The sequence below is a fragment of the Cryptomeria japonica genome, chromosome 6 (genome assembly GCF_030272615.1).
Source record: "Cryptomeria japonica chromosome 6, Sugi_1.0, whole genome shotgun sequence".
Taxonomy (NCBI): Eukaryota; Viridiplantae; Streptophyta; class Pinopsida; order Cupressales; family Cupressaceae; genus Cryptomeria; species Cryptomeria japonica.
In genome coordinates this window covers 291296303-291313857 of record NC_081410.1, presented here as the reverse complement: position 1 = coordinate 291313857, position 17555 = coordinate 291296303, and positions in this window count along the sequence as shown.

Sequence of the window (17555 nt, the reverse complement as noted above, 5' to 3'; positions counted from 1 at the left end):
TTAAGACTCCTCAAGGGTTAGTTATCAATCAAGAGGCCTTTTGGTCCCATAAGTACTTAGTTATCCTTAGTTTGGATCTCCTTTATGCATATTTTTCAAGCAAATTTGATCGAGAAGATAAGATCATGTGGCATGAAGATAGAATAAAGAAATAAAGCACTTAGCTCACTTTTATTTCAAAGAGGCACAACAATTCTTCTTCAATTCTCTCAAGACTTCTCCTATAAGTCTATTATCTTATTCATTCTAAGTGAGTTCTTTCTTTCTTCTTCCATCTTTAGCAAGTTGAAGTCTTTGTAGCTCATTTATTTTCATATTTGAAGCATTGTAATAGGAATTATTTTTAGCATTCAATAAAAGACAACAATTTCCTTCTCATCATATCTGGTTTTCTTCATTATCAAATGAATGATTTGATAGAAATATTGTGATTTGATATTAAAATCCTTTATTTTGTCTCATTTATGCTTTGTGAATCAAGAATTTCATATTAAGCTCAAGTTGCATGTTGTGTTTATCAAGTTTTCAATCCATTGTATATGTGAAAACCTAGTTTTCCTTCTACAAAAAATTGAAACTTTAAAACCTTGATGAGAAATATTTATGAATTTTATGATCTAAAACTAAATTTTGAAACAAGTTTGAGTATTTTGCAGTTGATTATACATTAGGACAGTAAATAGAATCATACCATTTTGGTGCAATCACCTCCTATAGCTTTAGGATTTCAATTCAAGCTATCTTCCTACCTCTTTTATGCCAAGTTAATAGTATTATGAGATGTTTTTATAGGGAATCAGCCCTTCGTCTAGAGATTGATCCTCAAGATAGGCAACCCATAGGCTTGAGGATTGTTGGATTTTACATAGCATTCATGACGCAATTATTCGTGACAACATTGACAAGGTGTTGTGGCAATTTGGGAGGGTACAACATATGCCTCGGGGTTCATGTGAGTTTGCTTGGACTATTAAAGAGTGGGTACACTAGGGACCAATAGTGGCATATGATGTTGCAGTGACTACATTTCAAGCGATGGTAGCTATGCATGACAACAGATTATGTAGAAAATTTTCTTGCACATCCATTTCCATAATTACCAAGGCCAAGAGAGCCACCACCAAGATTTGATGATGATGATGATGATGATGATGATGATGATGATGATGATGATGATGATGATGATGATGATGATGATGATGATGATAGAAACCTGTTGAGTGTGTTGTTGCCTAACCAATGAATGGATCTACACTTTGAGTGATCAAGCAAATGTAGTGCTACTCAGATAGATCAAGAAAATGTGTTGTTTTCTAACAATTACAACAGAAGTAAAGTCCCTTAACCGGGTAAGCTCTAACAATATTGGTTACTCATTAAATCCTCTATCAAGGTGGTCCATTAGCTTGGATTCTTAAATCCTCCAGCGAGGTTACTCCTAACAGGGTATTGTGATTTTCATCAAGGCATATTTGTAAATCCCATAACTAGGTGATTCCTAACTGGAATTAGTTCTTAACAGGACTTATTATAAAGCTTTAAGAAGCTTGGCTCCTAATAGGGCAAACTTTAGAAGAGTTTAGATAGCTATCCTTGTGAGTCTCATCTCACTGTGGTTTTTACCTATTTGGGTTTTCCACGTATAAACATTTGTGTCAAGTGGTGAATGTTTTTTTGGTTATGATCTTATTTGTTGATTTGGTTAACTTTTGATAAGGCATGATAACTAGAAGCATTGAGAGATGAATATGTTGAGTTATGCTTAAGCATTGTTGATGTTTACAAGATTAAAGTTTTTTACTGTTAAGTTGTCATAACAGTCAAACCAGTTGATGTCAAGTATTCTTATGAATATTGATCTTGACTGAGATATGTTTACTTTGTGTGATTGAATTTGAGTTTGGGAACTTTGTATCAGTTTTTCAATATACTGATTCACCGCCCCCCCCCCTCTCAGTATTCTACTGAATACTTATTCTTTCATCATACCATCAGATGATGATGATGATGATGATGATGATGATGATGATGATGATGATGATGATGATGGTGATGATGGAGGTGGGAGACAAAGGAGGTGGACAAGAGGAGGAGCTAGGAGGATAGTGAGAGGTAGAGGTGGGAGAGGAGGGGAGGAGGAGGACTAAGGAAATAAACTACAAGGTAGAATATTGAGGCCACCTAGAGGGAGAGGGGGATAGCCCTTACAGATTGTAGTGTAGGCACAGGTTGGATAGGGATAGGGATAGGATGCCCCTAGACAACATAGAGCTGAGGGACCAACCAAGAGTGGAGATAGGATAGAGGAGGAGGAGGAGGAGCTTATCATTATTAGAGATCTCACACAGAGCCAAGCCAATGAGATCAAAGGTCTCAAGAGAGAGATTACTCAGTTGAGGCAGGAGCTACAGGGGACCAAAGACAAGAGGGATAGGGCTATCGAGTAGTCTATAGTCACTGAGGAGACTATCTGAGTGGCCTGAGCTACAAAACAAGGTGACTCTTCCTCAAGATATTCCTATTGCATTAGAGCCAGGGAGGACATTAGCTACTAGCAAAGCTTATATGAGGTAGCGATGCCACCTCATCTATGGGATAGGAGCTATATACAATCCTCCCTATCGACTACTATAGGGAGAGACAGGAAGAGGGCATCAAGTGGTGGAGTGATGGGGTCACCCAAACCACCAATAGTGATGCAGTCAAGGTAGGGAGATCTAAAGAAGGACATCCCCACCTTGCAGCCTAAACACAAACACCATGCAAGATATACCGGTAACTGATAACACAACACAGATAAAGAAGAAAGAGAAATTGGTAACACCACAAAATACATAATCAGTAAACAGTATGAACAATTCTTATAATAGTTTAATTAATTACATATGCCACATGCTAGACCGTAGCCCAAGATTACAAAACAACTCTTACAACTTAGATCTATGATCCACAAATCATCTACACATCAATTTGGCCTCCGATAACCATCAACCGGTTCAACCTTGCTCTGGACCTCAACTCTTTTAGCTTTAGTCCTATTGGACTAGAATCCAATTGATAAGTACGTCTTTGCTCGATCTCTATTTTCTTTTATATATGTCCTTCGTCTTCCATCAAAATGAATCATTAAACTTTCCTTTTATACCATCTGTAAGAAAACAACTTGATCAAGTTGGTCAAAGACCAACCGGTTCATGATAAAATATGTAAACAATAACACATTGGCCCAAATCACCAAGAACATCACAAAAATGCTTAGAACTTCACATGGTCCTTCGGGAACATTGGACAAGGCTACCGATTTGAACTACTCTGGTGCACCTACATCAGACTCTCGGGGTTAATTGAAAAGTGAGTCCCATCACTTGCTCTAGTTTGGCAATTGGTCAGTAGGTACTTTCAACTGCCTCAGGGATTCAGTGATCTGAATACAGCTTCTGGTTTCCTCTCCACGGTGATCTACCAGTCCAGCCTGAAGCTTGCCTCAATCGGCGATCTATTCAATTCTCCACCCACTAACTACCTCAAGCTCAAGCTCTAGGTTCGGCGGTCTACCCACAAGCCTTACTCTACCTCACATTAGGTGATTTGAAGAATTCCACAAGTTGCTTCATCTTTCCTTCTAATCAACCAGTACATAATCAGCACTCTCTCCAACAATAGGTTCACAAACTAGCTCTAATACCATTTGATGTAGTCAAGGTAGGGAGATCCAATTAAGGACATCCCCACCTTGCAGCCTAAACACAAACACCATGCAAGATATATTGGTAACTGATAACATAACACAGATAAAGCAAAAAGAGAAATTAGTAACACCACATAATACATAACCGGTAAATAGTATGAACAATTCTTATAACAGTTTAATGAATTACATATGTCACATGCTGGACCACGGCCCAGGATTACAAAACAACTCTTACAACTTAGATCTATGATCCGCAGATCATCTACACATCAATTCAGCCTCCGATAACCATCAACTAGTTCAGCCTTGCTCTGGACCTCAACCCTTCCGACTTTAGTCCTACCAGACCAGAATCCAATCGGTAACTACATCTTCGCTTAATCTCCATTTTCTCTGATCTTTGTCCTTCATCTTTCGTCGAAATGAATCACTAAACTTTCCTTTTATACCATCTACAAGCAAACAACTCAATCAAGTCAGCCAAAGACCAACCAGTTTATGATCAAATGTGTAAACAATAACACGTCGGCCCAAATCACCAAGAACATCACAAAAATGCTTATAACTTCATGGGGTCCTCCAGGAACATCCGACAAGGCTACCGGTTTGAACTACTCCAGTGCTCTTGCATCAAATAGTAGGGTCAGTAGGAGGGGGCCAATGAGATGATTCAAGGGCTGGGCCTTTGAGAGCTCAGATTCCTTCAAGGCCTGATGGCTCCGAGGGAGGGAGTTCATCATAGCTCTATGGTCAATTTTGTATCATTTTTGTATGATGATATACACACCTTTGACTGATTTTGTAGTCATATGATTTTTTACATCATTGTATCATGATACATTATTTTTTATATATGTGAGAGATGACATATCCTAGTGACAGTTATATGCATGTGTTTTTATGTGAGGCATTTACTATGATGATGTTATGCCTGTGATCTAATGTTTCCATATGATTTATGAGATGTGTTATTATGTATGCATGTAATTTATATGATGATTCTATGATGCTTATGATAAGATGTATATGTCATTCAATATGTTTATATGATGATCTATGCTATATGTATTGAGATGTGATGTGTTTATATGTCCTTATATATAATGATGCAAATATTCAATGATTATAGTGATGTATGATGGATGCATATATATGATAATGACTTACTAATAAGTGGGGTGTGTGTGATGTGATAGGCTTATATACATGTTTACGATATATGAAAGATAGATACAATTTGTAATGTATATCATGGATGTTGCATACTAACATGTGATGATGCAGATCGACCCTACATGAAATGAAGATAATTTTAGTGTGTCATTATACTCAGTCATGTTATTCCAAACTACAAGGACTTGGGAAGGGATGATAGAGGACAAAGTGGAAAGGGTAATGGAAGGTAGAAGATATGGAGGTGAATGAGCTTCTTGTGCTATTATCATCATTGAGATTTATTATGGCAAATAGGTTATGACCATCCAAATATAAGTTCGACCTAGATATTCATTGTACCCATTGCATGGAGACCAAACAGTCACAGACAAGGAATGCCCCTATTCCCAATAGACTCACAATATCCTCATATCCTTGGACAAGACATAGTATTACTAAGAGACAATCCACAAACAAAAAATAAGTGAACATACCCCATCCTCGCCTTTCTAGTTAAAGACATCCTGGAGATAAAATCTCTAGTCAAAGACATCTTGGAAAAGCCAACGTACATGTCACCACAAAAGATAAAATTAAAAGAAAATCAAAGACTTGACACCAACATACAATGAAATCCTCAAGTTAGTAGTGTATATTTACACATATGTTTACATGTTTGATCTAGTCACAGGGTTTTCATCTTGATAAAGGACAAATAATGCTAAAAAATCATGTTGTAGTCAAAGTCTGTCAAAATATTGATTTGTTGAAAGCTCAGTGTTTCTTGTGTCTCATTTAAAATTGACTTATTCTATGAAACTGATACTGTATTATAGAGAGAAGTGAAATTTAATGCGGATCAATGATGCAAGTGATTATTTAATGTGAATTGTGCGCAAAAAGGAGGAATGAAAAGACGTTGCTCCTCAAAACATGTGATGCCAAGAAATCCACTTCCATCACTAGGTTTAGGATCTGCCCCTAGTTACCAATAGGACTTGATTATTATGGATTAAATTAAAGTGTGGAAAGGGATTATTATGAATGGGGGGCCTATCTTAGGTACATCAATAGAAAGCCATTATGGGAATGGGCAAATTTTATGGAATGAAAGGTTGTGAGTGTGTGCAAAGTGAAAGGGTGAAACTGAATCCTGATGGAGAGAGGAGCAAAATCTCTACACATGGTACTGGTAACTCAGTTTTCACCATGGTACTTTCCCAAGGCACCACTAAAGTGGTATTCATTGTTGGAATAATTTATTTCTCTTTACTTTTTGCATTTTTTCATTTTTTTGTGTCAGAAGGCATCTGTTTACCAAATTTTCACCAAAGTGACGATTTTTTTTATAATTTTTTATTTTTTATTAGGGTACTCTAAAAAACTATGTATAAAACTTATGAAGGTGCATGTTGTTAATAAGATCATCCAACGGTTCTCCTTCTAATGTTGATAACTGATGTGCACCTCATCCATAATGTCATGAACCAAATTTAGACTATTAATTTTTACTTTATATTATTATGCTAGACATTGATACATGATGACATTTGATATTATGATGCTATTTAATGTGATTGACAATATTATTAAATGTGATATTAATGTGATGAATTATTATGGTATAATGATTATTTGATTATTTTGTTGAGTGTGAGGAGGATGCAGGATCGATCATCAAAGGCGGTCATTAGATCGAGGAGGGGTCTACTAGCTCGTTGATAGCAACTAATGAAATGAAAACTTGTACACACACAAATTAATAATAATAGTTAAATAGATTAATTACACTAAATATTAAAATCAATTTTATAATTTTATAATATTAATCTAATATAATTGGAGCATATGATCTTTGAACATTAAACTATTAAATTTGAAATTTAAAACATTAAAATGTAATTTGAAAATTGGAACAACAGATAAGCTTCTATAACTTAGACTCTAATTTCTCAAATTTGCATAAATTAAGGGGGGTTAACTTAGATTTCTCCAATATTTGGATGATTTTTTCCATTCATTTCTCTTGTACCTGTCTATTCTCCTTCACTAACTTCTCTAACTCAAGTGCATGGAAAAATTTCTCCACTCTAACTCCGTATTCATCCTTCTCTTCACCCAATCCAGATCCCTGCATTATGGATCGAATCTTAGCCTCAGCAAGTGTAAACAAAGGTAAGATATCCTTTATTTACACACTGGGAAATCTGATTTGGAAATCGACCACACCATCACCCTCAATTCTCCTCATTATGATTTTGTTGGGTAATGTCTTTCGTATTTATTGATTTTTGTTGGGTTGGTCGGTACATGATGTAGAGGGAAGAGGGAAGGAGACTTATAAAAATCATCGTTGCCTCCCCAAAGCTAGAAAAAAACCTTTGATTTATCTAATCTTCTAAATCGATTAATTTTGATCTTCTTTTATTGTTGTAGTTGGTAGAGCCAAATCGATTCCATGTGTGCAAAGAGTTTATCGTTCTTTATTACAATTCATGTAATGACTATGGCTACCTATTCTAACCATTGAAGCTACCAAATTATTTCCTTTGGATCGATTTATCCTTTCTCCTCTCTGTATTTTCTAAAATTCATATCATTCCTTATTTGTTTGCTCAAGTCGATCCCTATGTGGGTAAAATCACACCCTTTCCCCTTGTGTGATATTTTTTTTAACATTCCCATCCTATTCTACTTGTTGAAGATTTACAATGGTCTTTTATTTTTGGTTTGGCAAGCTGACTTGCTCCATAAGTTGGTCCAGCATTGAAATTGGTAGCACTGCAACTCATACTTGTTTTGGTTTTTGTATTTTTATTATAATTGTCTACTAGTTTCATCGCATTCTTAGGGGCTTACTATTTCCATTTGTAGAGGTTTCCTAACTCATTCCATAAATTGATCATGGAATGATCTTGATAATGTTATGATTCATAATTATTTTCTTGTTTTCTATCATTGTGATACAAAAATTGTTTTCTTATTTCTGGTTATTATTTCTTATTGCAGAATTCTCTCCTTGTAATCGCGATATTTATTAATTATTGGGCTTGGTTTATTATTCAATTTTTACCATTTATAGTTTCTATGTCATTTTGGTAGGCAGATTCTTGGGCTAGGCTGATTTCCTTTGCTAAGTTTTTTTTGTCTCCATTGGTATTTTGGTTTGATTAGATTTTAGTAGGTTTATAAGATTTGATTTCTAATAATAATCAACTAGTTCAAATTTACCAGTAAATATATATGTGTGTGTGTGTTGTGTTTATGATATTCTATAATTTGGGTATTGCTCAAGAAATTAAAAAATTAATAATAAATGCATTTAACCGAGAGGTAATTTTACTGTCTATGAAGGATGTTATTGGAAAGATGTGCTTGTTTATGGGATAAACAAGGGAAGGGTGTTTTTGTTCTCACCTATCCCAAAAGGGTTAAAAACTTGGCCAAATAACATAATTTATTTTCTCCCTACCATAACACATGTAGCTAAGTTCAATAGTTTGTTTGTTAGATACTACATGCATGCACAGGTTCCATTCCCAACAGTTGGTTCTGGGTTGCTAGGAAACTCCATCGTAAGGGATGCAAGATCATCATGAGCACCGGGAAGCATAAGCTTCATTTGGTTGGGCAGATAAAACGCATGGGTCATATGTTTGTCTTCTAATTGTAGATGGAGGTGAGTCTGATGGCAATGGAGATGTTACATCCAAAGACAAAAATTTAGATATATTGCATTGTAAAGTTCTATGGTAATGTATATTGTATTATTGTTTCATTTTAATATACCAATGAGGTCTCATGATTATAGGCTAAGTAAGCTATGTAAATCACCTACGAGGTCTAATGATGTAAATGCAATAGGAGGTCACCATGTAAATGTAACTAATAGAAAAATAAGTAAACAACTAACCCACTAACCTACTAACATGTGTCTCGTGTGTGCATGATTCCTTTCTTATGCATTTTCTTTTCTTAGTTTTCTATATTTTTGTGGGATATTAGAGTTGTTGGAATGTGTTGTTGTCCTTGATGTCAATATATTCTTGCCTTCTTGTGCTTCAATATTGTAGAGAGTTGGTTTGGTTGGTTTGGTTGTAGATATGTTATTATGGAATTGGATATTAGTATATTATGCTGATTCAGTATGAGTTTTAGTATTCTGAAAGATGATTTGATCGAGTTATGTGATCCAGTGTGATGATTGGTTTTTTTGTTGGTTTTGTATTGCAGAGTTGTGATTTCTAGTTTGTATTTCTCGGGAATTGATTCTTTACGTTGAGAATAATTTGGAGTGTTTGGGACATTCATGTGTGTCCTCAGTTTGGGTGGCTCTTGATTTGGAACTTCACAAGCATATCTTTTAGTTTGTCAGTAAGTTATGATGGTGTTTTTTATCTCTAGAAGGGAAATGATGATGATTCTAGTTATCTAAGTTGTTGTGAAGGAATTCACGTTGCTTGTTGGTGTTCTTTGATCATGTTCTATGCATTTTAGTGGTCTTCTTTGATCGATGTGCGCATGATTTTATTGGTTTGATGGTATTCTTCGTGTTATATGACTTTCTAGCTAACCTGATGATTGTTGTGTGTTGTGGATGATCTTGGCGAGATATTCAGTGTTGGAAATTGTATGTTCAAGGTTTTGATTTGGGTCCATGCTATGTCCTTGCTGAAATTGTATTGGTTCGCATATTGATTTATGTATCATGTGATGTAATTTTGTAATTAGGTCTTATGTGTTGACCGAATTTGAAGTTACGGTTGATGATTTTTATAAATGTGTAGTAATCATGTAAGATGTGTGTCTACAATTGTGTCTGTGTTCTTTAAGAGTGTTGTATGTGCGAACAAGCGAAACGATCTTTTCGAAGTGTGTAGAAGAGAAGAGATGTGTTGCAGTGAAGATAGTGTGCTTAACTGGAACTGTGATTAGGCATTAGGAGATTCTATTCTTTCAGTTCACATAATCTGGATTATTATTTGATCTTTGTAAGGCAGTGATCCTTCCCAAGGTTGTAGCCAGTGAAAACTTTAGTGGCTAATATTCACCAATTGGCTATTTTTTGAAATTTGGGAATCAAATTTGGATAATAATTTAAACTTTTAAGGTGACCCAAATCGCCACATTTCTATAAATTTTTATTTTACTTATTTAAATCACCAGAGAATTTATTTTATTAATTTTTTTAACTTAAAGATTCGCCACAATATTTGATACAGGATTGGATCAGATCTGCCAACATTTTATAATTTATTGTAGAAATCCAAATTAATTCACTAATAATATATCATAATTATTAGTTACTTTAGGGTTATATAGACAATCTTTTCTTTTCACCATTAATTTAAAATATAATCTAATGACCTTCATTGTATTCCATGAGGTAAAATGTACCTACAAGTTGTAATGCTCATGGGGTTTGAAATTGCTTTTGAATTGTTGACTTGAATGAAAACCAATGGTCTAAAAACAATTTATGGCCCCATGAGTATTACAAATTGTTTGTAAATTTTATCTCACAAAATAGAAAGAGGACTATTAGATTACTTTAAGTTAATGGTAGAAACCAAATAAAGTATAGTCTAACCCTTAAACTCATTAATGATTTCAACCTTCATGCCTTTACTTTTTAATAAAAGAATATTTTTAAATGAAAGGAAATGCAATAATAATTAATTCATACAATGATTATTTTCCAAGATTCGCCAATATTTTCTACCAAAAAAAATTGATATAAACAAATTCGCCAATAAAATTAAATTTTTTTTATAAAAAGGAAAGATTCGCCAATAAACACTATTATTATTTTTAGAAAAAAAAATATTCGTCAAGATTTTTTATATTTTTTTGATGGGGGGTTTCTTAAAGTTATCACCCCTTTGTTTTTTTTTAGCAATGAGCTCTAGGAAGTGTGCCTGAATGCATGTGCATTCCCCATTGTAATATTTACATATACTATTGTAGAGTATCATCATATTGTGGTTAGGTTCCTGATAAGTCGGTGTATTGACATTTTTTTTATCAGGACTCTTAGGTTTTTGGTATCTTTTGGGTTGCATTGTGATAGTAAAATATTGTGAATTGACTATATGTAATCCATGTTTTAAAACTGAACTTAAGAAATCATGTTTGAACCTTATCTGTGATGAAGGCTATAGAGTCTCGCCGGCCCCGTCACACCTCGGCTCTCAGATCATGTCCCAGTAGTTTGAGATCGACTCAATCTCGACTGTGCAAAGCTCTCCACTCGCCAATCTCTGGGTACTGCAGCCTCATAATGCCACCTATAATACTCTACCTCATGCACTCTCTGTGTCAGCTCTCTAAGGGTGTCTCTCAATGGACCACCCGTCATTCCTCTCTGCACACTCGCCAACGCCTCCTCCGCTTGTCCTCGATGCTCTATCTCCGTATCTCTCTCAGTGGTCAACTGAGAAATCTGCCGCTGATAGGTCAAAATCTGTGCCTGCAGCTGTTGCACGGTAATCTGCAAGGTCCGGATCTATGCATCCTCCACATGACCTGGCACTCGAACCCGCAGTGGTACCTGTGCTGGAGGAACCCCTCCCACTCACCCTATCCTCGGTACTGGAGGTGGGAGTATATCTAACCTCCTCCTCTATGCTAGTCTACTCATCTCCTCCTCACCCCCCACTACAGCCAGCACCTCCGTCACTCTCCCCTCTCTCCCAGCTCCGATAGCAAAACCTCCTCTCCCCCTCTTAATCATCCCTTGTCATACCGCTCTCTCCACACCTCTACCTCCCCGCCTCCGTCTGGCTCCTCTCCCTCCTCCATCCTCCCCATCATCTCCATCATCTCCCCTATCTCCCTCCTCCCCATCCAAGTCAAACGCTGGCCTCATCTCCTCTGGATCTAAGATCCTAGCCACTGCCTGCTCAGCAAACAAATGGGCGAACTCATCTGTCATACCTGCGTCCTGAATCTCTGGGGCATAGTCCCAGATCTGCCCGGCCAACCCCATAAACTCCTCAATCACCACCACACTATCAATAGTCGGCCCCCAATCGGCCACATCCTACTACCTCCGTGCATACAAACATGCTCCCTGTGGAACACCCTGCTGGCGCCCAAACTGTCTCAAAACTCGGGTCACCACAAACCGCTCAATAACGAACGGGGTCCTCCCAATCAGATACCGTGTCATAAATACAAAGGGCATCTCCAGCACATCCTCTTCCCATACCTCGCAACCTATATACGGTCTCCAGGTGACCGTATCTATATCATCAAAAATTCTCCTCCAATGCTCTAGTTTGCCCAGCTTACGCTGGACAATTAGGCCTATGTATCCGTAGGCATATACTACACCTACGGGCCTGTCTCTGTCTACTCGTGGCCTCACTACTAGAATGTGGTCCCAGCACCATACCTGTAATAGGGTCACTCCCGCTGACAAGCTACCATAACCGAGGTATACTACCTCGTGTAAACTCCTGTATAAGTGAGCCAGCATCGCTGACCCCCATGCAAACCTCCTGCCCTGCGTAACCACCTCCTCCAAAACCAGTCCCCATCCCATCGAGAATCCCTTTGACCTATGATCAGGACAAAGGAATCCCCCAATGAATCCTGCCAGTACAGATGGCAGCGGTGCATAACCCAAATCCAAAAACTCCTGCCAGTGGATCTCGTAGCCACAAACTGTGTCATCCTGGAAAATCCGGTGGAATGCCTCTGTGCCACCCTCCTCTGACTGCTCATAAGGAAGGAGTGCCCCTACAACAGGAATCCACAAAATCCGGTAGCAATCCTCCAGTGTCACTGTCATCTCTCCAGTGGCAAAATGAAAGGTGTTCGTGTTGCTATGCCACCTCTCTGCCAACGCTGTCAAAAGCCCCCGGTTCATAGTGAACCGAGGCATATCCAAAAGAGAGGTCAATCCACATCTCTCTATAATATCCAAGTCTGCCTGTGACAATCTCGGTATCAACGTCCACGGTCTCAGGAATCTCTCCCTAGACTGTACAACACCCAATCGCTCCTGTCAACCAACAAAACAAATCCAATATCAGTTTCCACATCAACACAAAGATATCAAAATCAAACTTACATCAACAACATGAAACAATTTGCTCATCTACATCAAGTTCAAAAACCTATCATTTCATATCAACTTGTAACACAACTCAAGTTCTCAAAAACCATATCAAAACTTGCAAAACAACTCAAGTACCAAAATCACATAAACTTGTAAAACAACTCAAGTTTCCCACCCATATCAGCTTGTAAAACAACTCAAGTTTTCAACCCATATCGGCTTGTAACACAACTCAGACTTTCACATACATTGAACTTGAAACAGAAAATGCAACTACATCATTTTTGATCAACACAACCGATTGATATCTATATATAACTTGACAACTTGCAAATCAAAACAAGTTATACAAACACTCATATTGGGTAAATTCATCAAAACATGATAGGAAGACAAAACAAATTTTCAACTCGGGCAAAACTGCAAAAATTTTCAGATGCGCTAAAACAGATCTTCAAAGCGCTAAATCACCCCCACGCGCTAGGTTGTCTCTCCTACCCGCTAATCTACCTGTTCTATGCGCTAGACTCTGTCTACGCGCTAAAATTTTCATCCAATGCACTACCTAACCCACCCCATGCGCTAGACTCTGCCTACGTGCTAATCTACCCTTCCTAGGCGCTACTCTTTTAGTCCTACGCGCTAAAACCCCTTCCCTATGCGACCCTCTGCAGCCCCTATGCGCTAGGTCACACCTATGCGCTACCCTGTTGACGCGATGCGCTACCCAACACTTTTTATGTGCTATTATCCATGCATGCGCTAACCTAAAAGTTTTATGCGCTAACCTACAGTTTTCGGACGCAACCCCTAAATTTAACTTGATGCGCTACTTCACATTTCGTATGCGCTACTGTTGACCTTAGACACGCTAAAACAAAACACCCAAAGTTTGAAATTCAAAAAATGACTAAAAATGACAAAACGAAAAATCAAAAAGGGGTCAAAAACGTTGACTTACTGGTGGTCCACGCGCTACAGGTCTCTGGTACCTCCGAACGCGCTCAAAATGGTGTCTGTGATAGGGAATAGGCATTTTCTCTCCAGAGAAAATTCTCTTTCTCCAAAATCAATAAAGCACAAATGAACCTAAATCAAACCCTTTTCCCCTTTTATAGGAGGAAAATGAAATTAGGGTTAGCCGACTAGCCCTGTAATATGGTCGCGGCATCCCCTATACCAAAACAGTTGTAACTTATCGGGAGATGAATCAATCTACACACTTTTTACATGCACGAAATCATACACATCATACGAACTTCATCAAATTAAATCAAAAATTTTCAAAATTGATTCATCTCCCAAGGGGGCATTACACATCGAATCTGGGGCATCACACATCGAATCTGAGGCACGACTTGCAAATCAAAAGAGCGACACAAAAATTGCATTAGATCATAAATCATGATAAAGCATCATTTTCTTTGAAATAACATGTGCACACATGTCACTTCAAAGAGGGGCAAAATATAGACGTATAAAAATGACCATAGTCGTAAATGAATATTTTATATTCATTTCTCTATTTGATTAGATCCAATTTGATTAAATTATCCACATTCTTCTATTTAATTAAATAAATTATTCAATTTATTTAAATTAAATTCACTATACCATTTAATGAATAAATCATTTTATTCAATTAAAACCCCCCTATCCACTTTTAATTAAATTCAAATTTAATTAAATAGTTATCCCAAATTGAATAAATCTAATTTATTTAATTTCTCCAAATTACAACCAAATTGAATAAATTAAATTATTTCAATTAAATCCTATTATCCCTCCATCCACTTGCAAAATCCCAAACCCCTTTCTAATCCCTTCTAGAATCTTCTAATCAACCTAACCCCTCCTCTAAACTTTGTCACATCCCTAAGCAAAGGGAAGTCACTTCTCAAATAGCTTAAAGTCTTTGATAACCATTAAAGGTTTTCAACCTTCAACCACCAAAACCCTTAAAGTCTTTGAAAACCATTGAAGGCTTCCAACCTTCAACCACTTAATCCCCAAAGTCTCCAATAACCATTAATGGTTAATTCAAACCCTCCCACATGGTTAAAACATTTGTTTTGACTCAACCTCTATCCAATCCAAGGGTCTCATCAGGCCATTAATGCTTTGACCATGATTATCTCTTAATCATTTGCACAAAGGTTTATCCTTGGATTAACTCTTAATCCAGTGGGTAAGCCTAACTTAGACTTGACCCTTAGCCTTTAGATAACCATGAGGTCTTCTCAGGCCTTTAATGCCTCCAACCTCTTCTCTCAACCCAACCCTATGTTGACATTTGTCACCATTTCATTGGTGCCAATTGTGCACATGGATCCCCAACTTTCAAACTCAACCCTTGATTAAACCTTTCAATCTTGACCATCCATTGCCCTGTTTATGCTATAAATAGAGCTCTCATTTCTCCATTTTGAACAATCATCTTTCAAATTTGAAGCATTACACTTATGCTCAAATACTTTCAAGCCTTTTCATATCATCTTTATGCTCATCATTTAGCCTCTTTTAGATCAGGAATTAGACTAAATATGCATGTTTAGATTACTTTCTTTATCATTTTAGTTCAATCATAGACTAAATATACCATGTTAGGATAGTATTCATACTAACCTCGTCATCTTATCATCTAGTTTATTGCATTTTTAGCATCATACATAGTTTCACATCTATTTCATACTAAATTTAGCAAAAGCATCTCTCGTTCTCATATTTGCCATCCCTAAACCATTTTGCTCAATGATCTGAAAGCAAAAACGTTGGTTTGAGGGACATTGTGAGATAGAGAACCATGGGACCCTCCTTGGGAAGTTGAGTAACACTACGTTACTCCATAGCTTGCTCCAAGAAGTCCTGTGTGTGTGTGGACTAGTATTTAACTAAATTTTCACATATTAAGTTTTATTCGCCCACTTTTCCCGCATACATTTCTGGCGCCCACCGTGGGGCCCGACCCCAAATAACAAATCGGTTTTTGAAACTAACCATTTTTGCAAGCACACGGGAAAATTGAATTAGCGCTTTCAGTTCACTGTTTAGCGCATCCAATCAACAGAGTAGCGCATCCAACTCCCTGTTTAGCGCGTGTGGTCTAAAGATTAGCGCGTGAAGACATTCTCTTAGCGCATAACTCCTTCTAACACTTTCCTGTAGGTCTCGACACGAGTGAATCACAGAGTAGCGCATTCAACAGCCAGAATATCGCATACGATCCCCAGTTCAGCGCTTATAACCCATAATACAGCACGTGCAACCCAAAAATTAGCGCATCATATTTGAAATTACCTGCAGCGTCGAAAAAACACAGAATAGCGTTTCCAAAACCCACAGTAGCGCATCCAGAGAATAGAGTAGCGCATTTAGCATAAATTTTAGCGCATAGATCACATACTGTAGTGTGTACAGTTTGTTCTGTAGTGCATCACAGTCAGAGAAAAAAAAAAAAAAATTGTAACCGAACTGGAATATTAGACTTGTGGAAGTCCCCCAAATTCGCTAATAATTTTCCTTTTTTTTGCTTGCAGTACTCTGATAATTTCTTGTAGGTGGAGCGGATGCTTTTCTTTTGTAATTGATTTCTTTTGTTGACCGATACATCAAAAATTTTGCTTTGTTGACAAAATTCCTTTCATAGATCAGCAAATCATTGCTTTGACAGGATAAAAATGAACATCATGTTTTGTGGAGCAACATCTCCACCTAGATTTTAGCAAAATCACTGATTTGAAAGACTAAAATAAAATTGATTGCTTTGTCTCGAAAGTGGTAGGAATATGCTCTCCCCTTAACTGGGTGATCAAAAATTCAGACCATTCTTATAGCTTTATTTCATTCAAGCAATAAATCCTTTAGCAGGCCTGCCTTCCCGAGGAGTTGCAATCAACTCTTAAAGCCGTTTATGGCCGGTGTGAAGGGAATGACCTAAGTGGGGAACGGCTTTGACGCCAAGAATTCCAACCCACTATAATCAAATGTGGAAAGTGACGAAAATCTTTTTCAACGGTTGCGCGCAGTGATTAGCCTTCCCCCAATATCCTTGAGATACGTAAAGCCTTTGTTCTAAAGGTTGGGAAGCCTCTTAAGGGAGTTTATCACTGACGATCGAACAGGAAGCATGATTACAAACCATAGAATTAGAAGCTTTGAACTGAGTCAGTAACCGAACATTTATAACATCATAGTGCAAGGGTGGGGAAGAATCCACCCCCAAGATTACTCACCATATATCTCCCAAGATAACTACTCAACTGTGAAGCAGTTCACTTTGGGTTAACTTCTGGCAAAAGGCAAAAAAACAGGTGCCCCCTAGGGGGTGACACGGCTGTTTGAGCTGATGGAGTATCGAGACTAGTGGGCTATGATGTTATTTATTACCCTTGAATAAAGAGTCTTTCTGAAGTGTATTACTTGTATCCAAACCTGTTTAAACATTGGGGATTTGAACGCATCCTCGCAGAACATACACTTTTTGTTAGATTGGGAAAAATGGTTGTACTTTTTGTGCCGTGCTTGTATTTATTACTTCAGAAAATCATCCATCGCACTTGAAAAATTTTCAACAAAAATCAAAAATCTCAAGAAAACACCCAAACAGAAAAATCAGGGCAGTCTAGCGCATAAGAACAACATCTT